At 42.3% G+C, this 21,687-nt stretch overlaps 3 non-coding genes across 3 annotated transcripts; all 3 read left to right on the top strand.

Annotated features, from left to right (window-relative positions):
* Positions 1-7,004: 7,004 nt before the first annotated feature.
* On the top strand, positions 7,005-7,076 carry Trnag-ucc (transfer RNA glycine (anticodon UCC)). The gene has a single exon. It is a non-coding gene; the product is annotated as a tRNA-Gly (tRNA).
* A 5,344-nt stretch (positions 7,077-12,420) lies between these two features.
* Trnag-ucc (transfer RNA glycine (anticodon UCC)) lies at positions 12,421-12,492 on the top strand. Its single transcript has one exon. It is a non-coding gene; the product is annotated as a tRNA-Gly (tRNA).
* Positions 12,493-14,167: 1,675 nt separating this feature from the next.
* Positions 14,168-14,239, top strand: Trnag-ucc (transfer RNA glycine (anticodon UCC)). Its single transcript has one exon. It is a non-coding gene; the product is annotated as a tRNA-Gly (tRNA).
* The last annotated feature ends 7,448 nt before the right edge of the window (positions 14,240-21,687 follow it).

Below are 21,687 nucleotides of genomic sequence, written 5' to 3'. Positions count from 1 at the left end.
TCAAAGCGAAACTGCTCCTAGATCACAAAGTCAATAAAACAACTTCCGTTTGATTTTCTTTCGTTTTAGTGTTATCGTTGAAATGTAATACGCTACGGAAAAATGCTTGAGAAGATTGACATTTTTTTTTTGGTCTGTTATTCTTACGTATATAAAACGGTGATCTTAGCTGTGCACAAGGCTAAACGTTTTGTTCAAGTTCATGATTTTTTTGGTGAGCCTGTTTAGTAGGTGAAGCCAGATTTCTTGTCTCTGAATCCGGTGTGGGTCATGTCTCTAAATCGGAGTTCCAGTGTTGTGTTTGGCTGAGTCCTTATGGCCTTATAAAAACAGAACATTGTTGAACGTGTGCTCTTATCGTGTGAATGTGTGTGTGTGTGTGTGTGTGTGTGTGTGTGTGTGTGTGTGTGTGTGTGTGTGTGTGAGAGAGAGAGAGAGAGAGAGAGAGAGAGAGAGAGAGAGAGATGTGTAAATGTCTGCTCTGTTTGACATAAAAATCGTGGCCTTAAAAATCTAGTGACATCATGGACAAATAAAATCTTAAGTTCACATAGTCTATGCGCGCACTTGCAAACACAATCGCATCGTGTGGAGAGATAAAGATGAAGAAAAACTGGCAGGATCGATCTGAAAATGATGCTTCAGGCGACGACGATGATGAAGATGACAATGATGATAATTATTACATTTATCATTTATTCATTTATGCTTATTTATCTATTTATTTATTCATTTATCTATCTATCTATTAATTTTATTGTGCAGCACAACTGTCACCGTGTGAAAAGCTGAAACCCATCAGGCGATATGAATAAGCGCCTCTGGCCTGGCTTTTTTCCGTTCTTTCGAAATCCGACTCTGGGAAACGAGGCATAAATCCATTTTCCGACAACTGGTCGAAATATTAGGGCCAACTCCCGGCGCAGAGAATAATTATGAAGCAGCTAAGATACGGCTACGAACAGGAACGTTGATATCACCATGAATATTCCGCGAATCTTGCCCGGAGATCATAAAGTAACAAAATGCGGAGATTTATGATGACATGTATAATGAAACGAAAACAAAGGATAAACAAAAACCTAAAGGCAGGTTATAAATAAAGTAAGTGAAAAAATAAAACGGTAAAATTCATAATGAAAAGATGCCATTCTAATTCAGATGTAAAAAAAATAATTAAAAAACGATGAAAGAAAGCGATGAAACTTCCGATGGGATAAAGATACCACTGAAAGTCAGATGAATGAAATTTAAATGTGTTATCAAACAAACACATTTTATACTTCCCTTTGGTACTGTAATTTTTTTTTTCAAACCAAAACTAGATTGTAAAGCCATACAAATATTTGTTCTTGTGAGCTGAGTCAGCAAGTACAACAGCCTTCTGAAACACGACGTTCGGTCAGGACAGTGTGTGGTGTCTGTTAGTGTCATTGGACAATGTGAAGTTTAGACTGTATCTGTCCGTGATGTCATGAGATTTTTAAGGCTACAATTTTTATGTCAAGCAGAGCAAACATTTTCACTTCTCTCTCTCTCTCTCTCTCTCACACACACACACAAACACATTCACGCGATAAGAACACGCGTGTGTGGGCACGCGAGTGTGTGTGTGTAAAAGAGAGAGAGGGGGATGGAGAGAGAGGGATGGAGAGGGAGAGGTAAGAGAGAGAGAGAGCACAGCAGGAGAGAGAAAGAGGGAGTGAGAGAGAGAGAGGGAGGGAGAGAGAGAGAGAGGGAGAGAGAGGGAGGGAGGGAGAGAGTGAGTGAGTGAATGAGAGAGGGAGGGAGAGAGAGAGAGAGAGAGAGAGAGACAGAGGTGTCAGCTGACGAGGCTGGCGGAAGGCGTGGACAGCGACATAAAGGGAGGAATGATCCACGGATAAAATTTCTACCAATGTTTATAGATGAACCATCTCTCGCAGCCCAATTTGAATTACAGAACTTCGCTAAGGGACACCTCTTCTGTCACACACTGCACACAGTCCGGCGCCTTTCATTCATATTGCTTCGTTTTCTTGTGCTTTGCTTTTGCTTTTGGTTGTGTGTGTGTGTGTGTGTGTGTGTGTGTGTGTGTATGTATGTGCGCATGTGCGCGCGCGCATATGTGTGTGTGTGTGTGCGCGAGTGTGTGTGCGCGCGCGCACGTGTGTGTGTTTGTGTGTGCGTGTGTGTGCGTGCGTGCGTATGTGTGTGTGTGTGTGTGTGTGTGTGTGTGTGTGTGTGTGTGTGTGTGAGTGAGTGTGTTTAGCTATTCATCACATCCTACTTGCGGAACTTCATTCAAAACATGTTTTCCTCATTTGTTCGGAACGCAATTTCCTCCCCAATTAGTTTCTCAAATGGTCGGCCAGGTGTGGTTGTTAAATTCAGTGGGGCAGAATTTCATTGTTGAAAGACTGAACAGGATTATTTTTGACAACTCAGTTTCATTGATCATACTGGAAGCAAATGTCGCCTATTCTGTGGCGCATAGGCCAGCGCTTCACCACTGTGATTCAGCGCGAATCGAATTCAGCTTGCACCGTGAACCTTGCACTGAATCAAATATACCGAAACTCAAGGGAAAGAAGCCATTGGTAAATACAAAATACATTCAAGATTCACACACACACACACACGCACGCGCGCGCGAGCGTGCCCACACCACATAAGTTGATTAAGCACTTTCACTCTGATCCACAACCCACACCCACCTTCGCTGACCATAAAAGAACTAAAAATTAAAATACCCCCCCCCCCCCCACCCCCCCAATAAAAAAAAGTGTAAAAACAAATACAGAAACAAAAAGCAACAAAAACCGGCGACAAGTATGAGAAAACAACAATAACAATGATTTTTGCTGATGACTGTGATAAAAGCAAATATAAATAATAATGATAGTTAACGAAAACAACAGACAGACAGACAAACAAACCGTTTATACAGCGTCCATTATATGAATTTACAAGCAGAGAAAGTATTCAGTTCCGACGAAAACGGATTCGAACGAAGTGACACTCACATTACGATATGAACAACTGAACAATTGATACCAACATTACGACACAAACAGAACGTATTAAAGTGACACGACACAAACAATTGAACAAAGTGACACTCACATTACGATATGAACAACTGAACAATTGATACTAACATTACGACACAAACGAGTTGAACAAAGTGACACATTACGACACAAAAAAATTGAACAATGTGACACTGACATAACGACAGAAACACATGAACAAAGTGACATTCACATTACGACACAAACACTTGAACAAAGTGACACATTACGACACAAACACTTGAACAAAGTGACATTCACATTACGACACAAACACTTGAACAAAGTGACACATTACGACACAAATACGGGAACAAAGTGACACTCACATTACGACACAAACAACTGAACAAAGTGGCATTCACATTACGACACAAACACTTGAACAAAGTGACATTCACATTACGACACAAACAACTGAACAAAGTGACATTCACATTACGACACAAACACCTGAACCAAGTGACATTCACATTACGACACAAACACATGAACCAAGTGACATTCACATTACGACACACACAACTGAACAAAGTAATATTCAAATTACGCTAGACATTTGAACAAACTAACATTCACATTTCAACGCTCAAACAAAACTGAACAAAGTGACATTCTCAACATACAAACTTCAATTAAGTCGGTTTTTTTTACAAGCCGTAGCGAAACCACAGGTTTCATAAATGCTGAAAACGAGACCATACTTGTATGGGTGAAGTATTCACATAAAAAAAGAAAGAAAAAAAGCAACAACAAGAATACAACCAGGCTTTTTTTCTTTCAAAGGAGGGGGACATGTATGAGGAGAAAGAGGGGTGGGAGGAGGGGAGGGGTTGGGGGGTCGAAGGCCAGCAAGTGGTGGTGGTGGTGGTGGTGTGGTTAGAGAGTCGGTGGTGGGGGTGGTGGTGGGGGTGGTGGTAGTGGAAGAGGTCGGTTTGAGTCGACATTTTTTTTTCTTTGTCATTATCTGTAACAGTGTTGCGTTTACGGTGTGAAAGGATTCCATTAGTATTATCAAATAACAGAATAGGAATATTTGCTTCATCTGCCCAGAAAAACAAACCAACAATTCAACTAAATGTAAGGTACTTAATGGATCATGTTTAGCACTACATCGCACAAAACCTTTCAAAATATTAGTCGAAATTCGAAAGTTAGATTTCGGGCTCATGAAAAAAGAAGTCATATGTACATGGTGTGCTGTGAACCAAAAAATGCGACTTTTGCCAAAGACATTCTACAAAAACTGCAACGCCATTCCAATAGTTTTTTTTTCTGCAGATTGACATCAAAAGAGCTGAATATTTCAAAAACTAGAAACAGGTTTACAAATCGTCAAAAGGACAAACGTTCGCTGAAATTTAAACTGCTGTTCCGAGAAACATAATTCAAAATATTTCTGTGACTAGGAAAAACAACAACCTAAAAAACAACAACAAAAAACAAAAAAACGTACACTCCATCATACAGTACTGTTTCATCATTTTCATATTAAAAAAAAGACTTTTCAAACTGGGCAATTAATCATCTGTAAGCAATCTCCGTAAGATCCGTAATAATTCCTGTCCAAACTTTACTGCCGCATGTGTGAATCCATGAGTTTTTCCTTCATCTTTCCCTTCTTTCGTAAAGGATGGGGTTTGGAGGGGGCGCTCCGATAACGGCCAAATCGAAAATACGAAATAACAGTCAGGAGAAAAAAACACAAAGAAAACAGAGATTTAACACGAAAATATTTGGAGCCACAGTATGTACATTAGTCAGAGGAAAAAAAGCAAAGAAAAAAGAGACTTTAACACGAAAAGATTGGGAACCATAGTTTGTACATTTTCAAGCAATATTTACAACTGTCACATTTCACATGGTCTGACATTTCATTGTTGTCAGAAGGGGAAGAATGGCAGTTTCAGTCCACGAAAAAAAAATACACGGCAACAGCACACTGAACGATGAACACGGATTTCCCATTCCGAGACCAGTCATCACCACCGTCTCTCAGCATTGTTTCCTCACCCTGAGCCAATCGTCTTTCATTCCCAGTACGCTTCCAACTTCATCTGTGTCAGTCAAGGCTGGAATGTCAAATTTACAGAGAATGTGCACGAAAATTTAATATTTTTACATGAGGGTGACAACGATCTGTCACCACGCATTTCCTGGAAATGCTGATAATCAACTTGCTTCTTAATTAACCAATCGATTAATCATTGTATTTCCCGTTTGGATCCCAGCTCTGTTCCAGCTGATGTGACCTCATGCCAATTAACTTTGACGACTTCAATCAGTAACAACTTACGTGACATCAAAATGCTTCCTTTAAGTTATCTGTATAAAAAGAACAAGACAAAAATGTTATTGTATTCCTTAAAAGGTATAGAAATTATAACAATAGCTTACGTAAACCAAAAATGTTCTCTTTTCAGATAATTATTCAAAAAAAACAAAACAAAACAAAAAAAAAAACGTGAAGAAAAAGAATAAATATTTACCTAAAAATTCTGCAATCAATAATATAATAAGTAAAACACCTTCGTTTCCTACCATGACCAGAATCTCAAACTCCCTCTTTACCTTCGCGACTTACATGATCTGTTTGACATAAAATTAATCTTTGAATCTCCACCATGTCTCAGCACGAACCCTCCACATCTTTGACAATCACTTCCACGAGGTGATCACGTGAAGGCGACAATGCTGTGACCCCCCTCCCTCCCACCCACCCCTCCCTCCTTTCCTCAGTGTGTGACAACAGTTCCTTCCCCTTGGGCTGCAAAACTGAAGGGGCTCGTTCACGTCAAACAGCTGGCTGTCACACATTTCGCTGCAGCCAACCGCAAGGGCCGTACCTCTGGGGTGTGGCTGAGGAGGCTGACAGGACGGTCACATGAGATAGACGAGGGCTTCACAGATGATGAGGCTTTCTGGCCGGCCAGGCTGGGTCCTCATGATGACCCCGACATACCTGCACACACAGTGAGGGGTGTGACTGTGCAGTTCAGTTCAGTTCAGTTCAGTTCAATTCAGTACCACATAATGACCCCGGAACACCTGCACACACACACACACACACACAGAGTGAGGGATGTGACTGCAGTTCAGTTTCAGCTCAGTTCCACATGATCACCCCGAAACACCTGCACACACACACACACACACACACACACACACACACAGAGTGAGGGGTGTGACTGTGCAGTTCAGTTCAATTCAGTACCACATGCTGACCCCGAAACACCTGCACACACACACAGAGTGAGGGGTGTGACTGCAGTGCAGTTCAGTTCAGTTTATCAGGAAGGCTTCACAGCGTTCGGATAAATCTATAATTTTACACGTGTGTGTGTGTGTGTGAGAGAGAGAGAGAGAGAGAGAGAGAGAGAGAGAGAGAGAGAGAGAGAGAGTGTATGTGGGTTGGAGGTGGGTGCTGGGGGTAGGGGTGGTATGGGTTGTGTGAGACAGAGAATAGACAACGTTCAACAATGAACATTTCACATTTTCCGAAGCTATTCCTAGGTCAAACGACCAGCAAGCCTTTTTAAGGAAAAAACAAATATGAACACATACATATACATCTACCTATATAAACAGATTATATATATATCTTTCTATCTATATAAACAAACAAGCAAACCAACTGAAAACAACACTGCCTGAGGTGCTTAGAGAACGCCTGCTGTCACCGACATGTTATAATTCACAGGATATCTGCGGATTCCTGCTCACGTTGCGGAAAGGAGTAGTGCAGTGACACATGTTGCACGCTTTACTGGAGAAAAGCCATCGTGACGGATGTGAAACACGTCTGAGTGGGGCTGGGGGAGGGAGGAAGGGGGGGGGGATGGAGGGGTAAGGGGGGGGGGGGTCTTTGCGGGAAATGAGGGAGTAGAACAGGGAAGAGGGTGTTCGGAATGGAACAAACATAGCTGACACCGGCTTCTCCACCAGCGTGCTGCGTCGGTGGTGTAACGGTTAGCATGGTTGCCTTCCAAGCAGTCGATCCGGGTTCGACTCCCGGCCGACGCACTTTTTTTTTCTTCATTTTTTTTTCAGTTTAAGAATTGATTACTTTGTTGTAGTTTTACTTTCTCGAACTTTTGTTTGCTTGTTGCTGGGTTTTTTTTTTTGTTTTTTTTTGGACGAGACGTTCCAGGGAAAAAGTTGAAATATCTGTGGGGGTCCATACCAACCCTTAATCTTTGACAGAACGAAGCTCGTGTACAGTGCGCACACAAGCATGCCTGTATGGTGTACGTGAGAGCGTGCGTTCGTAACTGCAAAAGCGAGTGAGAATGTGTGCATCAGTAGACGCATGACGGAATACCTATAACAGTGATCTATCTGTCTGAGAGAGGATAATTTGTGATATATATTTCTAATATACATTATATATAGGGAGAACAGATTGTGATATATATTTCCAATATACATGCATTTCTAATATACATACATCATATGAGAGAGAGAGAGAGAGAGAGAGAGAGAGAGAGAGAGAGAGACAGACAGACAGACAGATAGACAGACAGAGAGAGAGAGTCAGAGAGAGAGAGAGAGAGAGAGAGAGAGAGAGAGAGAGAGATTCCGAGGTTTTATGACAGCGGCATACTTTTCGTTACCAAAGACGTGAGGAGCAGAAAACAGACTGTCGCCACCCCTCCCCCTACCCGCTCTTCACCACATGTACTCCGCGAGTTGTGAAGGTCAGGTGTTATATTTTACTTATCTTTTCTTCCCCACATTTCCTATCATTCTTTAAAAAAAATCTTTCTGTTTTTGTAATTGTATTTCTTTGTCATGACGGAGATTAGTGACGTCAAAGGAGGGTCATGGCCGATGCAAAGAACTGATCCTCGGTCTAATTCCCTTTAAACCCTGTAAGCTAAGCATAAACAAAGAAAAAAACAAAACAAAACAAACAAAAACATCAGAAAACAAAACGAAAAACAAATAAACAAGAAAAGACGGAAACACAATCCAGTTTTTTTTTTTTTAATGGGGAGGGGGGTGGGAGTGGGCGTGTCTGCCGATACAAAGACTGGTCGGGGAAGATTAAAGAGGCGGAAGGAGAGGATCGGGCCCCGCCTTCGTGTGCACAGCCTCGGATACAGTGACTGTCAATCCGCTGCTTATTGTCCTTTAAAGGATACGGGGCCTGTTACCTCTAATTATAGAGGGGTGGGGGGGGGGGGGGGGGGGGGAGCAGAAGAGGGTGGGGGTCGATGGTGGTGGCGCCGTGGTTTGCACATTGCTGTTTTGGAAAGGAAGCGTCTTCAAGAAGAAGAAGAAGAAGACCCCCCCCAAAAAAAACAAAAAACAACAACAACAAAAAAAACAACAACAAAAAACAAAAAAAACCACCAACAAACAACAACAACAAAAAACAACAACAACCCCCCCCCAAAAAAAACAACAAAAAACAACAACAACAAAAAACAAACAAACAAAAACAACAACAACAGTAACAACAACAAAAACAAACAAAACAACAACAAAACAAACAAACAAAAACATGAAAATCGTTTGGAATGCGGGCATTTTGCAAACTCTTTGCAAATGTGAATTAATTAGTGATTGTGTGTGAAATGACATTCTATTACATTTCTGACTGGTGACATAAGTTTGAGACAAACTATTTGAAGGAATTCAGGTTGTCTTCATTTCTGTCTTGAAACAAAATGAACCGACAATAAAATGTTAAAAATATAACGCTGAGCAAAAAACAAAAAAAAAAACAAACAAAACAACAACAACAACAACAAAGTAACACAGTAGAAGGCTAGACAACATATTTCAGACCAGTCGTTTTGGCAAACACGATATCAATTATTATTATTATTAACTGGCCCAAAGCGCGGCTTATATACACTTGGGCCGACATCAAAGTGAGAGCTGTATGATCAATGGTTTCTCCACTGCAATGGAAAGTCATTTACAGCTTAGTCTTTTGTGAAGGACTATGACACTCAAACTAGGAGGCATGGTTGCACTGGCTCTTAGTGCTGCAGCCTAGGGGGGCTAGTTGGCCTTTGGGAACCATCCTAACTCTGACCGTCCTAAAACCCTCTTGGCCGAGAGAGTGGGGATGTAACTTTGGCAAGACGCTCTCCACTGTATTCTTGCCCAGATGATCAGGACTGCAGATGCCTTCTCTGCTGTTCTGGTTGTCATTGTTGAACACGAGTGACTAGTTTCAGTTTCAGTAGCTCAAGGAGGCGTCACTGCGTTCGGACAAATCCATATACGCTACACCACATCTGCCAAGCAGATGCCTGACCAGCAGCGCAATCCAGCGCGCTTAGTCAGGCCTTGAGAAAAAAAAGAAAGAAAGATAAATACATTAAAAAAAAAGAACTACTACTACTACTACTAATATGTATAAGGCGCAAAAACTTGATGAACTTGATAAGCGTACCAAAAAAAAAAAAAAAAAAAAAAAAAAAGACTATCATACATACATCATGATGGTGACGATGATAATTCGTATCATTAATAATGATTATCATTGTCACACAAAGCAGTGTCATGTAAAGTAAACCCAAAAACGCTTTCAGGAAACGATCTCTTGCTTCGAAAGGAGGGATAAAACACAGAATGTGAAAGACCCAGACAAGGAAACAAATGAAAAAAGAAAGAAGCCTGGAACAAATTGAGAGAGGAAAACAAAAATATATCAAATCATCTCAAGGGAATTGGAATTCATGTGTGTGAATCTGAATTTGAAAAAGCGTGAATCTTTTCGTGTGTCGAATCAAGCATTGATGTTTGAGCTGTCTTCAAATACGTAACAAATACTCTCCGGTCTGGATTTCTAAATCCCTTCCACCTAAGAAAAGAAGAGTGACTGGTTAATGCGCGGCACAGAGAGAGAGAGAGAGAGAGAGAGAGAGAGAGAGAGGGGGGGGGGGGGAGAGAGAGAGAGAGAGAGAGAGGGAGGGAGAGAGAGAGAGAGGGAGAGAGAGAATGTGTGCGTGTGTGCGCGCGCGGTTGAACGTACTCAATCTCGGGAGAATGGAGACATCCGGCAAAATCAAAAACTGTTCCCATCACTCACTTAATGGCGTTAATTAATTACTTCTACAGCCCCGATTGCGTGAATTTTCCACCGTGGGCACAAAAACATTCAGTCTCTCATCATTGTAAAAGTTATCGCAACGAAGTTACCTAATATACGTAGTTCTTCTGACCCATTGCTAATAAATTCAAATTTAAATAAAAATAAAAATACTTTATTGTCTGCTTCAATCAAAACAGAAAAGTTTCTTTCGGCACACTTAAAATGCCCGTCAGCAAACAAAGAAAAAGTCACTGTTTGAATGGTTGTGATGCTTAAGAGAGGGTAAGTATACCTGCCATGTCAGTTTTCCATTTTATTTGGGATTGTCACTGAAACTCATTGGAAGAAGAATTTGTCCATAGTCATCTAGTGTCTGTAATTCCCAAGTTTTAGACGAGTACCTGAACTGGAACTGCATTTTGAAGGCAGAAATCTTGACATTCCTTTACATTCATGGCGCGCTCTACTGGCTCAGGGGACTGAATTTTGCGTTGCAACAAAATGTTCACTGTATTTTGCAGCTTGATTTTGTGTAAGTGTCAATGGAGCCAAGGTAGCAGCAGTCATTTACTATGTCAAGTGCACAACCAGCCCGGGGAGTGAGAGAGGTTTTTTTTTCCCTCCAGTCTCCTGGGTTCATGAATATATGCAGACCTATTAATGCCTTACTGATCTCACTGCGTGCCAGTCTTTTAATATCCTATGCAAACAGAATACTGCATGGCCATAATGCGACCCCTAAAAAATCAAGAATAAGCCCCCCCCACCCCCCAAATAAAAAAGGGGAAAAAACAACAACAAAAAAAAGAAACGCAAAAAAAAATAAAATAAAATAAAATAAAATCCCACACCAAGAAACAACAACTGAAAAAAAAACACACACAAAAGAACAGAATAACAAACAAAAAAACAAACAGACAAACAGAATACGGCTCCCAAAATGGCGGCCGGGATAAACGGAAGCCCGCATGTAGAAAAGAGAGAACGCGAGACTTACATCCCTTGAACGGCATACAAATGCAAGGGACGTACATAAAAAAAAGAAGAATACACATAGGAATATCACACATTGGAACAAGCATGCACAAACAACCACTCCAACTTCGCAACCGAAGCGCGCAAGCATACGCACTGAAGCCAACAACTGAAAGAAAAAAACAACAAAAAAGCACACTAAAAAAAAAAAAAGAGAAAAAAAGAAGCAACCTTCAGAGACGCAAGGCCACGAACGTACATATCCTGTACATTAGGCCGCAGTCAGACACACGCATTCACAGTTGTTTTTGTTTTTTTTTCTATGGATCTGTGCAGCAGACTCCGCCACTGGGGAGACGAAGGCTGGGGAAGAGATGCATAGCCAAGAGCTTCCTCGTGTATAATGGCCAAGTCTTTCTTTTTCCCCCCTTCCCCTCAGTTTCAAGGAAACGCATAACGTGGGGAGGAAAACATGATAAAACACTCAAGCAGACCCTGTAAAACTATCAGAAAACTTTGTTCGTCAATATGTGCATGTATTTTCGAATCCCGTTATGGTTACAAACATACAAACACACACACACGCACACACGCATGTAGGCCCCCTATAAGTATTTAATATTTATATACATATAGTATCTCGGATGGCAAAAGAGGAGGGCGCAAGGTAGACAGAGAGAGATGACATGGATAGGGGAAAGAAAGAGTGCGGTGTGTGTGTGTGTGTGTGTGTGTGTGTGTGTGTGTGTGCCGTGCGTGCGCCCACACGTGAACTCGTGAGGTCAGTGAATGCGCGCGCACAAGAAAGCGCGCGTGTGTCTATTTGTTTGGTCCTTTAAATTCCTTTCAATTTGAATGGTATTACTGATATGCGTAATGTGAATATAGTGTGTGCATACAGTATGTGCGCGTTTGTGTTTGCCTGCAGTGTGAGTGTGTGTGCCAGTGTGTGCGTGCTAGCATGCACGCGCGCGCGCGTGAGTGTGTGTGTGTTGTGTGTGTGTGTGTGTGTGTGTGTGTGTGTGTGTGTGAGAGAGAGAGAGAGAGAGAGAGAGAGAGAGATGCAGACAAAAAGTGACTTGCTCAGTGCGAGGCCACCTTGTGTCTGACGGTGGAAGAAAGACACAGGCTGTATCGGTCGCACAGTCGTGAAAGCAGCAGCAGCCCCACGACAAGTAAAAGGGGAACGACGGAAGGAGGGATGCTGACGTGTGAAGGCAGAGAGAAGGGAAGGGGGGGGGGGGCCACGCAGCTTGGAAAGGAGATGGCTGTGGAGAAAGGGAAAAGAGGAAACGAATTCTTACACTCTAAAACTTTAAATTCGGGAGAGTGTGTCAAGGCGCGTCGGTGGTGTAACGGTCAGCATGGTTGCCTTCCAAGCAGTCGATCCGGGTTCGACTCCCGGCCGACGCAATTTTTTTCCTGTTTTTTTTTTCTTTTTTCCCCATCTTTCAAATTTAACCCACTGCGTACAGTGCGCTTGTGTGTGTGTGCGCGCGTGAGAGTGTGAAACTAGTACCACACATGCGTGTGTGACTAAATAAAAAAAACAGACCTGATATTAAACACATGCTCGGTCAGTAAAATTTCTTCTACATTCAAACAATGAGGCAGATACGCCGGTCAAACGATTTCCACACTCAAATCGTGATAGCAACTGTATTGATCAGTTGTAGAAATGGACTGTGACAAGCAAAATGTAGTTTGAGCTAGACTTTCTCCCTTTCCTTTAAACTTGAAGAAATCCCGAGCGAGTTTTGAAGGTCAGGGACATTGAGGCGGCAAATTGTAATGACCATGCATATTAATCGCCGCAACATGAAAGGTAAAGAACATAACATGCAAACTTTCAGTGAAAGTCTGGAGCGGCATTAACAGGGATATTCACCATTATTTAAAACAGATATCAGCGGCTTGTCTCCGTCAGTGGGTTTCTTTGTATTTTCGGATCATGTCAGTTTACAATGACAAACGCAAATAATTGTACTTTAACTGTTGTGTGAATAGACAATACATACTATAACCAACCATGCAATCATCCGTCAGCTGCATGTAACTGTCGTGCTTGAAATCGTGATCTACGTTTTTCTTCTGTCCACACCCCTCCCCCACACCATCTACATCGTTTAAAAAATGTTTACTTCATTTCATTTCCGAATGAAGACGGCATGTAAAGCATTATATTCATCAGTAAAAAACAAACAAACAAAAAACAGTTGGAGCTCTTCTGACCTGCATGCAATTGAGACCCATCAAAAATCAGTACATACGGGAGTAAAGCAAATTCATTTATCTTTGAAGTTGACAATGAAAAGCCTGGAAGAGGTAGTTTGCTGGGTAGGAGGTCTCAAAGGGGAAAACCACCAGTATGGTACACAAAATGAAAAAAAAAGAAAAAAGAAAAAGAAATAAACGAAGAAAAACAGGCGGTGGTCTGTCACAGAAAAAAAAGAGAGAAGGGAATCCTGTCTTCCCATGCAGAACATAGTGTTGTCCCGGAGTCAATACAGAGGGAGGGAAGGAGGGGGGGGAGGGAGACTGAGGGAGAGAGACAGAGAGAGAGAGAGAGAAAGAAAGTGAGAGCGACTAAGAGAGACAGACTGTAGGGAGGCAGTGAGACAGAGAGAGAAGGGGGAAGAGACGGAGCGAGAGAGAAAGAGGTAGAGAGAGAGACTAAGAGAGAGAGAGAGAGAGAGAGGTAGAGAGAGAGGTAGAGAGAGGGGGGGAAGAGACGGAGAGAGAGAGAGAGAGAGAGAGAGAGAGAGAGACAGACAGACAGACAGAAGGGCGGGGGCGGGGAGGGGGGGCGTGGGGTGGGGGGGGGGCAGGCGGGGGGAGATGAACGTGTGACGGTGGGAACTTGTGAGAGAGGTTGGAGAGATAACAGTGGCGAGGACTAGGGAAGGGGGAGGGGGGGGGACGTGGGTGGGGAAGGGGGATCAGTGAAGATGAACGTGTGATGGTGGAAGGAGGGGTTGGAGGGTAAACTGTGAGGAGGTGTGGTGGGAAAGGCGAGGGGATGTTAGGAAGGGGGAGAAAACGAAACCTACACTCTAAAACATGTTAAAGTCTAGATGTCATGCAAGGCGCGTCGGTGGTGTAACGGTCAGCATGGTTGCCTTCCAAGCAGTCGATCCGGGTTCGACTCCCGGCCGACGCACTTTTTTTTTCTTCCTTTTTGTGTGTGGTTGTTTATAGGCATATAATTGTAATTCTGCGCGCGTGTGTGTGTCCGTGCTTGCGTGCGTTTTCCTGTACGTTTTTTCTGTGTATTTTACTGATGTTGTTTCGCGTTTGTATTCTGTTTCAATTTCTGTGTGATTGAATGAGCCGCCATTTCCTGCAAAGGCCATGAGAAGTTAAGTACTCAGTTCTGAATGAGACCCAGAACAGTACAGTGAATCTAACACTTGCCACTATTGAAAAAAACTCTTGAAAACAACTTAATTCAACAGTGGACATAAGATGAAAAGCAAGTGGTGAACTGACCTATTATAAAGAAACACGAGTCATTTCATTCACTAAAAACAACACAACGCGACTGACAACCATAACAAAACACAGAACGTAATTCAAACAGTCAAATGAAATAATAAAATGGTTACAGGACAGAGCCGGAAACTCGCGTACAGCTACTAAACCGATGCCGGCAAAATGTTAAGACAAAGAAAAACACACTAAACACAATACAAGAGATAAACACAATAAATAAGCGCGGCAATACACCCGACGATAGCAAAGAATCAAACATAAAACAGAACAGCCTTATTCACAACACAAAAGCAAAAAGAAAAAAAAATATATATAACGCAACACAGATTATTAGAGAGGAAAAAAAAATTTTGATTCTGATTAAATATCAGCTTTAAAGAAAGTATTAGCACGGCGAAGAAAGGGGCAAAATCAAAGATGACGCCCACAACAGAGAAAAAAAAATCAAATGAAGATAATCTTCTCAAAGAATTTGATTTTTTTAAAAAAATCTTAAAGAACAGTTTGATTACATTTGAATGAAAGTAATAATCAATCCCTCCTTGAGCCTCATCAAATATTGTCGGATCGCAATTTAACAACGGATCAACAAGCGTGGGGATTAAATGAAAAGCTGAAAATGAAAAAAAACAAACAAACAAACAAAAAACCCCAAAAACAGGAGAGAGAGAGAGAGAGAGAGAGAGAGAGAGAGAGAGAGAGAGAGAGAGAGAGCAGAGAGAAAGACGGGGAGGGAGGGACGGAGGGAGAGAGAGGGGGCGGGGAGGGAGGGGAGAGAGAGAAAGGCGGGGAGGGAGGGAAGGAGGGAGAGAGAGAGAGAGAGAGAGAGAGAGAGAGAGAGAGAGAGAGAGAGAGAGAGCGAGAGAGCAAAAGGGAATGAGAGAGTGGCAGAGTGAGAGATGACAGAATACTTTCAGAGAGAGAGAGAGAGACAGAGACAGAGAGAGATACAGACAGATAGAGAGACAGAGAGAGACGGAGACAGAGAGAGATTCAAAGAGACAGAGAGAAGTGTTCTTACCTCCCACTAAGGTTCTTGTCACAAACAATTCTGACGTCCAGCACGTGTGGGTTACCGGGGACGCGCGTGCACAGCGTGTTTTCAGTCACGTTCTCCGTGTTGCCAACATAGACCTCCAGGTCATGCAGTCCTGATGACAGTCATGCAATGCACGTGACGACAATGAGGAGGGTAAGTACCCATATCATTCATCATCCATGTTGGTAACGAAAAGGAAGATGATCACAAGGCAATGATAATGATGTCAATGAAGATCTTGGTTTGGCGGAGGAAGATGATGATTAATTGACTGATTGATATGGATATTTATACAGCGCCTATCCTCGCTCGGAGACCCAGCTCTAAGCGCTTTACAAACTCATTTGCACAACAGGCTGCCTACCTGGGTAGAGCCGACTGACGGCTACCACTGGGCGCTCAGTAATCATTCGTTTCCTGTGTCATTCAGATTTCAGGCACGCACACATACACACTCAGACAGTCATGTAACATTCTACGTGTATGACCATTTTGTTTATTTATCCCAAGTAGGTAGCCATACTCCATTTTCGGGGGTGTGCATGCTGGGTATGTTCTTGTTTCCACAACCCACCGAACGCTGACATGGATTACAGGATCTTTAACGTGCGTATTTGATCTTCTGCGTGCGTATACACACGGAGGGGGTTCAGGCACATATGTTGACCTGGGACATCAGAAAAACCTCCACTCTTTACCCACCAGGCCCCGTCACCGAGATTCAAACCCGGGACTCTCAGATTGAAAGTCCAACGCTTTAACCACTCGGTTATTGCGCCAGTCACGGGCATTGATAAGGAAGAGGTTGATGACGATGATAATGAAGATGTTGATAAAAACACGAAGAAAGTTATCAGTGTTAAGGAAGACGATGATTGAAACGTACACATACACGCACGCGCGCGTGCGCTCGACACGCAGGCACACACACGTAACACACACACACACACACAGCTGTTACACTCAGAATCATAATGTAATAGTATCTTACCCACATGTTTTTTCTTTTTGCATAATAATTGATGTGTGCATTGTGATAAGTGAAGGGTGTGTCAGTTTTTGTTTGTTTGTTTGTTTTGCTGACGGGCATTTTGTTTTAAGTGAGCCTAAAGAAAATTTTCTGTTTTTGGTTGAAGCAGATAAAGTATTTTCAATTGAATTGAATTGAATTGAATAATCATGATGATAATAAAGAAGAAGACGTCGATAACGAGGAGAGGGATGATCAGACTGGTGAGGAAAACATCATTATGCTTTTGTTTGTCATTTACACTATGAAAGAAAACAGTAAGATATTGCTTTTAATGAAAAAGGACTAGGGAGGAAAGAAAAAAAGAAGAAATAATATGTCAGCAGACGCTGGTGTGTGTGTGTGTGTGTGTGTGTGTGTGTGTGTGTGTGTGTGTGTGTGTGTGTGTTGTGTTCAATGCCAAGGCGGAATGAAATATGAGGGAACAGCAGGAGTAACCTCCATAAAGGCCCTTATATACCTTCCTGAATGCGTATGTGCGAAAATATAGAAATGAAACGTACTGTATTCCGAAACGATAAAAAAAAATCACATTCAGTGGCTTTTTTCTTATGTTCTTATCACCATATTCCTCTTTTTCGTTTCATAGTGAATAATCATCACTGTAAAGTAAAGACCAAACAAACAAACAACTACAACAAGAACAACAGCAAAAGAAACCAAAAAACACCAACACACACACACACACACACACACACACAAAACCAAAGAAAAACAAAACAAACAAAAAACCAAAAGAAAACCAAAAAAACAAACAAAAAACCCCACACACAAACAAACAAACAAAAATTCTTTTCGTATTCCTACAAAACATGCGATTGAAGACAGACAGGCAGGTGCACCGACCGTCATTACACTCAACCTTAAACGCACATCATTATTGTAACTGAGTGGCTCCACACATATTTTGTTCCACCACTCCAGTAATCCCACTTGCAATGTCGCAGTGCCAGATTCAGTCCAGATACTTTTCGATCCCGGAAGCCGGAATCCGCAGACGTGCTCACCATGGGTGCAGTACTGACTAGTTGGGGAAAACCTTCGAACAGCTGTGATAACAAGGCCAGGATTCCTTTCCAACAAAGGTCGGGGATACTGCCGGCTTCTGATCAGGTCCTGTGGGACGGCTCAGGTTCCTTCCCTGTGGGAAAACCTGCATTGCCTGGTCTGTGTCTGGCATGAGAACCGAGAGGACAATGCGTCTTAAGTCTTGGAAGGGGGGAAGAGAGGGGGAGGGAGGAGGGCGTATTCAGGGAACTGGCTTTTGGTGAAACTTGCTAAGGACTCGCAAAAAGTTTGTGGAGCTTTGGTGTGTGTCGTCAGTTCAGAGTTTTGAACTGCCAGAGCTTTATCTGAGATACATGAGAAGGGTGCGTAATAATGGATTCTGCGTTCGTCCTTTCGTTTGCACCACACTGTTTTCTTCTTGCAGCTGATGTTGTCGTGTTTTTTTTTGTTTTAAATCCATTTCATAACTTTGATTAAATCACGGCGGAAAGTAAAACCTGACAAAGAGAAAAAATGAAAGAAATAAAGAACAGGATAAATGAAAGAAAAGAAAAAAGTAAACAAGAAAGCTACAGAAAACAAATAGGGAAGGTTAACCAGTTATTCCATTAACCACCCATTCATATCATCTGATAATTTTAGACTCTTTAATCTACACAGAAAATAACAATATCTCTAATGACAGTTAAGGAAGAAAAAAGGAGAGAGAGAGAGAGAGAGAGAGAGAGAGAGAGAGAGAGAGAGAGAGAGAGAGAGAGAGAGAGAGAACAAAAGGGAAGTATACGGAGGGAAAATGGCTAGAAAGAAAATAAAAAAAAGATGTGGAGGTGAAGAAGACGAAAGCGAAGACGGAGAAAACGACGACGATGAAGAAAAGAAAAACAAAAAATCACGACAACGCATAATCAAACATTAAAAATACACAGATACTTACAAACCGACCCATTCAAAAACATCAGCTGACTGAATTACTCACTGTTGGAGTCACTGCCGTAGAGGCGAAGACTACGAATGTGCTCTATCTGCCCCATATCCACATACCAGAATGGATTGGTTTCTGGATCTGCAAAAGACAAAAAAGTAAGAAATAAACCCCCGACTGCTTCCATAGTTGTTGATGGAGATAATGTTAAATTTGCCAGTGTACAGACAACACCAAAAGGGGAAGGGTGGGTCAGGGAGAGACGAACAATGCGATGATAAAGAAAAGGGTGGGTCAGGGAGATTGGGACAGGGAGAGGCGAACAATGCGATGATAAAGGGAAGGGTGGGACAGGGAGAGGCGAACAATGCGATGATAAAGGGAAGTGTGGGACAGAGAGAGGCGAACAATGCGATGATAAAGGGAAGGGTGGGACAGGGAGAGGCGAACAATGCGATGATAAAGGGAAGGGTGGGACAGGGAGATTGGGACAGGGAGAGACGAACAATGCGATGATAAAGGGAAGGGTGGGACAGGGAGATTGGGACAGGGAGAGACGAACAATGCGATGATAAAGGGAAGTGTGGGACAGGGAGAGACGAACAATGCGATGATAAAGGGAAGTGTGGGACAGGGAGATTGGGACAGAGAGAGACGAACAATGCGATGATAAAGGGAAGGGTGGGACAGAGAGAGACGAATGCGATGATAAAGGGAAGGGTGGGACAGGGAGAGTGGGACAGGGAGAGACGAACAATGCGATGATAAAGGGAAGTGTGGGACAGGGAGAGGCGAACAATGCGATGATAAAGGGAAGGGTGGAACAGGGAGAGGCGAACAATGCGATGATTACAGTAGCTGTCCGGACGGCCGAGACAGCCAATTGGTTTGATCGTTGGACTTCGATTCTGTGGGGAACGGGTTTGAGTCTCGTTACTGGCAGTTGGCTGAAGTATCCCCCGCTCCCTCCCGATCAAACAAATTTCATGTGCAGACATTTAAGTGCCTTGACCTCATTCGTGTGTTTACACATGCAGAACATGTCAGCGTTATACAAATACGAACATTCCAAGCATGCACATCCCCGGAAACTGATTATGGCTGCCTAAATAGAGGGATTAAAAGGATAATTCATGTAAAAGGCCTGCTCGTAAAGACAGAAACACGTATGTAAGAAGAAGACTATTACCTATGATATTGCTATTGCTGCTATTACTACTTCTTCTACTGTGAGTGAATGAGTGAATGAATAAATGAAGGAATCGACAAAAACGCACATTCTCTCCTTACCACCACCAGTCTGCTTATTCACACAGCCATGCACGAACCCACTTGTCTATTCATTAACCAACAAAGGCACACACAATATGCGTAGGATGAGAGACAAGAGTGTGTGAGAGGGTGAGGGAAGAGAGAGCGGAAAGAGAAAGGGATAAATAAAAAGGGAGGGAGAAAAGGAGGGGCAGAGAGAGAGAGAGAGAGAGAGAGAGAGAGAGAGAGAGAGAGAGAGAGAGAGAGAGAGAGTTAAGACATACACTCACAGTCCGATATTCTCAACAAAAGAATGAATTCTACCTTTTAATCATTACACAGCTATCACAGAAATTTGGTACGGCAGATCAAGCAAAGAGTCTGCTGACAATAATCATGATATATAAATGAGGGACCGAAAATGATTTTATCCTAGTTACATATTATTTCACATGCTGAGCCCGCATAATTCCTGTGTAAACTCCATAATTTACAATGTATTCTTGTGACAAGTTATATTGAAAAGGAAAAGAAACGCAGCACCACCCATTATCAGAGAGAAGTTCAGTTCAGTTCAGTTACTCAAAGAGGCGTCGGACATATCCATATACGCTACACGACATCTGCTAAACAGATGCCTGACCAGCAGTGTAGCCCAACGCGCTTAGTCAGGCCTTGAAAAAAGAAGAAAAAAAAAAGAAAAAAAAAAGAAAAAAGGAAAAGAAAGTGCATAATGGATACATCATCAAATTAATGGATTAAGAAAAAAATCAAATAGAAGAGGTGGAGAAGTGAAAGACAAAGGAGAGGAGGTGGATAAAACGAGACTCGGAAGTACGAGGCGTTTCTACGAATTGAGTAGGACAATAAAAGATACTTTTTCACCGGAAGCATTCTGTACGAAACCAATACCATTACAAGTTCCGATGGGTCTTGGAAAAGAAGCGAACTGAGAGGCTCAGACAAGGTCCAAGGAGGACTCAAAACAAAAGTAACTTCCAAAAGTTTTTCATTCAACAGCTTACCCAGGTTGAGAGCGTTTCGCAAAGGTACCAATGGCGAATTTCAATGAATTATTCACAGGTTCTCTAAATTTCCCTTCGTGCCAAGGACAGTCTTTGGAGGTGATCTGTGGCATTCACCTTTTCGTTACGCCTAACAAGCCGCTGAAAGTATTTGTTCGACTCTGTTGAATATTCAGTGTTAGTCCCTCGAGATGCTCCTCACTTGGTTCCGGCAGATCCCCAGCTCCCGAGTTTGACAATGACCGATTAGACTTGACCAAAAGGGACCCATTTTTCCAGTTTGATAAATGTCACCACAGTGCAGATGCTCATTTCAATCAATTAATCTCTCTCCCTCCCTCTCTTTCAAACACACACACACACACACACACACACACACACATCACACAGGTTACCAGTGACTCTCCCAAGAATCGATCTTTCCCGGCCAAATCTGGTGCACCTTACACGAATAAATTACCTTCGTTTTCAAAACACATTATTAACAGTGTTAAATCTGATTCTCTTAAAAGGCATTCATTTGACTGAAATGGAGAACACATAAAACAATACTAACAGGAATGCATATCCCTTTAAAAAGGGATGGCTAGATATTTTTAAAAAAGAGAGAGAAGAAAATGTGACTGATTTTGTGTTTTCTTCTCTCTCTCTCTCTCTCTCTGTATGTGAGTGTGAATTTCTTTCTCTTGTGGAGATATTGGTATTAATATCTAATGGTGTTGTGGGTAGGTGGGCATGAGTAGAGGAGGATGTGTGTGTGTGTGTGTGTGTGTGTGTGTGTGTGTGTGTGTGTGTGTGTGTGTTCCAAAAGACGAGCACAGCCGTGCACTGAGTCATGGCC

Source organism: Babylonia areolata, chromosome 3, assembly GCF_041734735.1.
Source record: "Babylonia areolata isolate BAREFJ2019XMU chromosome 3, ASM4173473v1, whole genome shotgun sequence".
Lineage (NCBI taxonomy): Eukaryota > Metazoa > Mollusca > Gastropoda > Neogastropoda > Buccinidae > Babylonia > Babylonia areolata.
The sequence above is the reverse complement of the archived record's forward strand: the minus strand, read 5'-3'. Positions and strand labels throughout refer to the sequence as shown.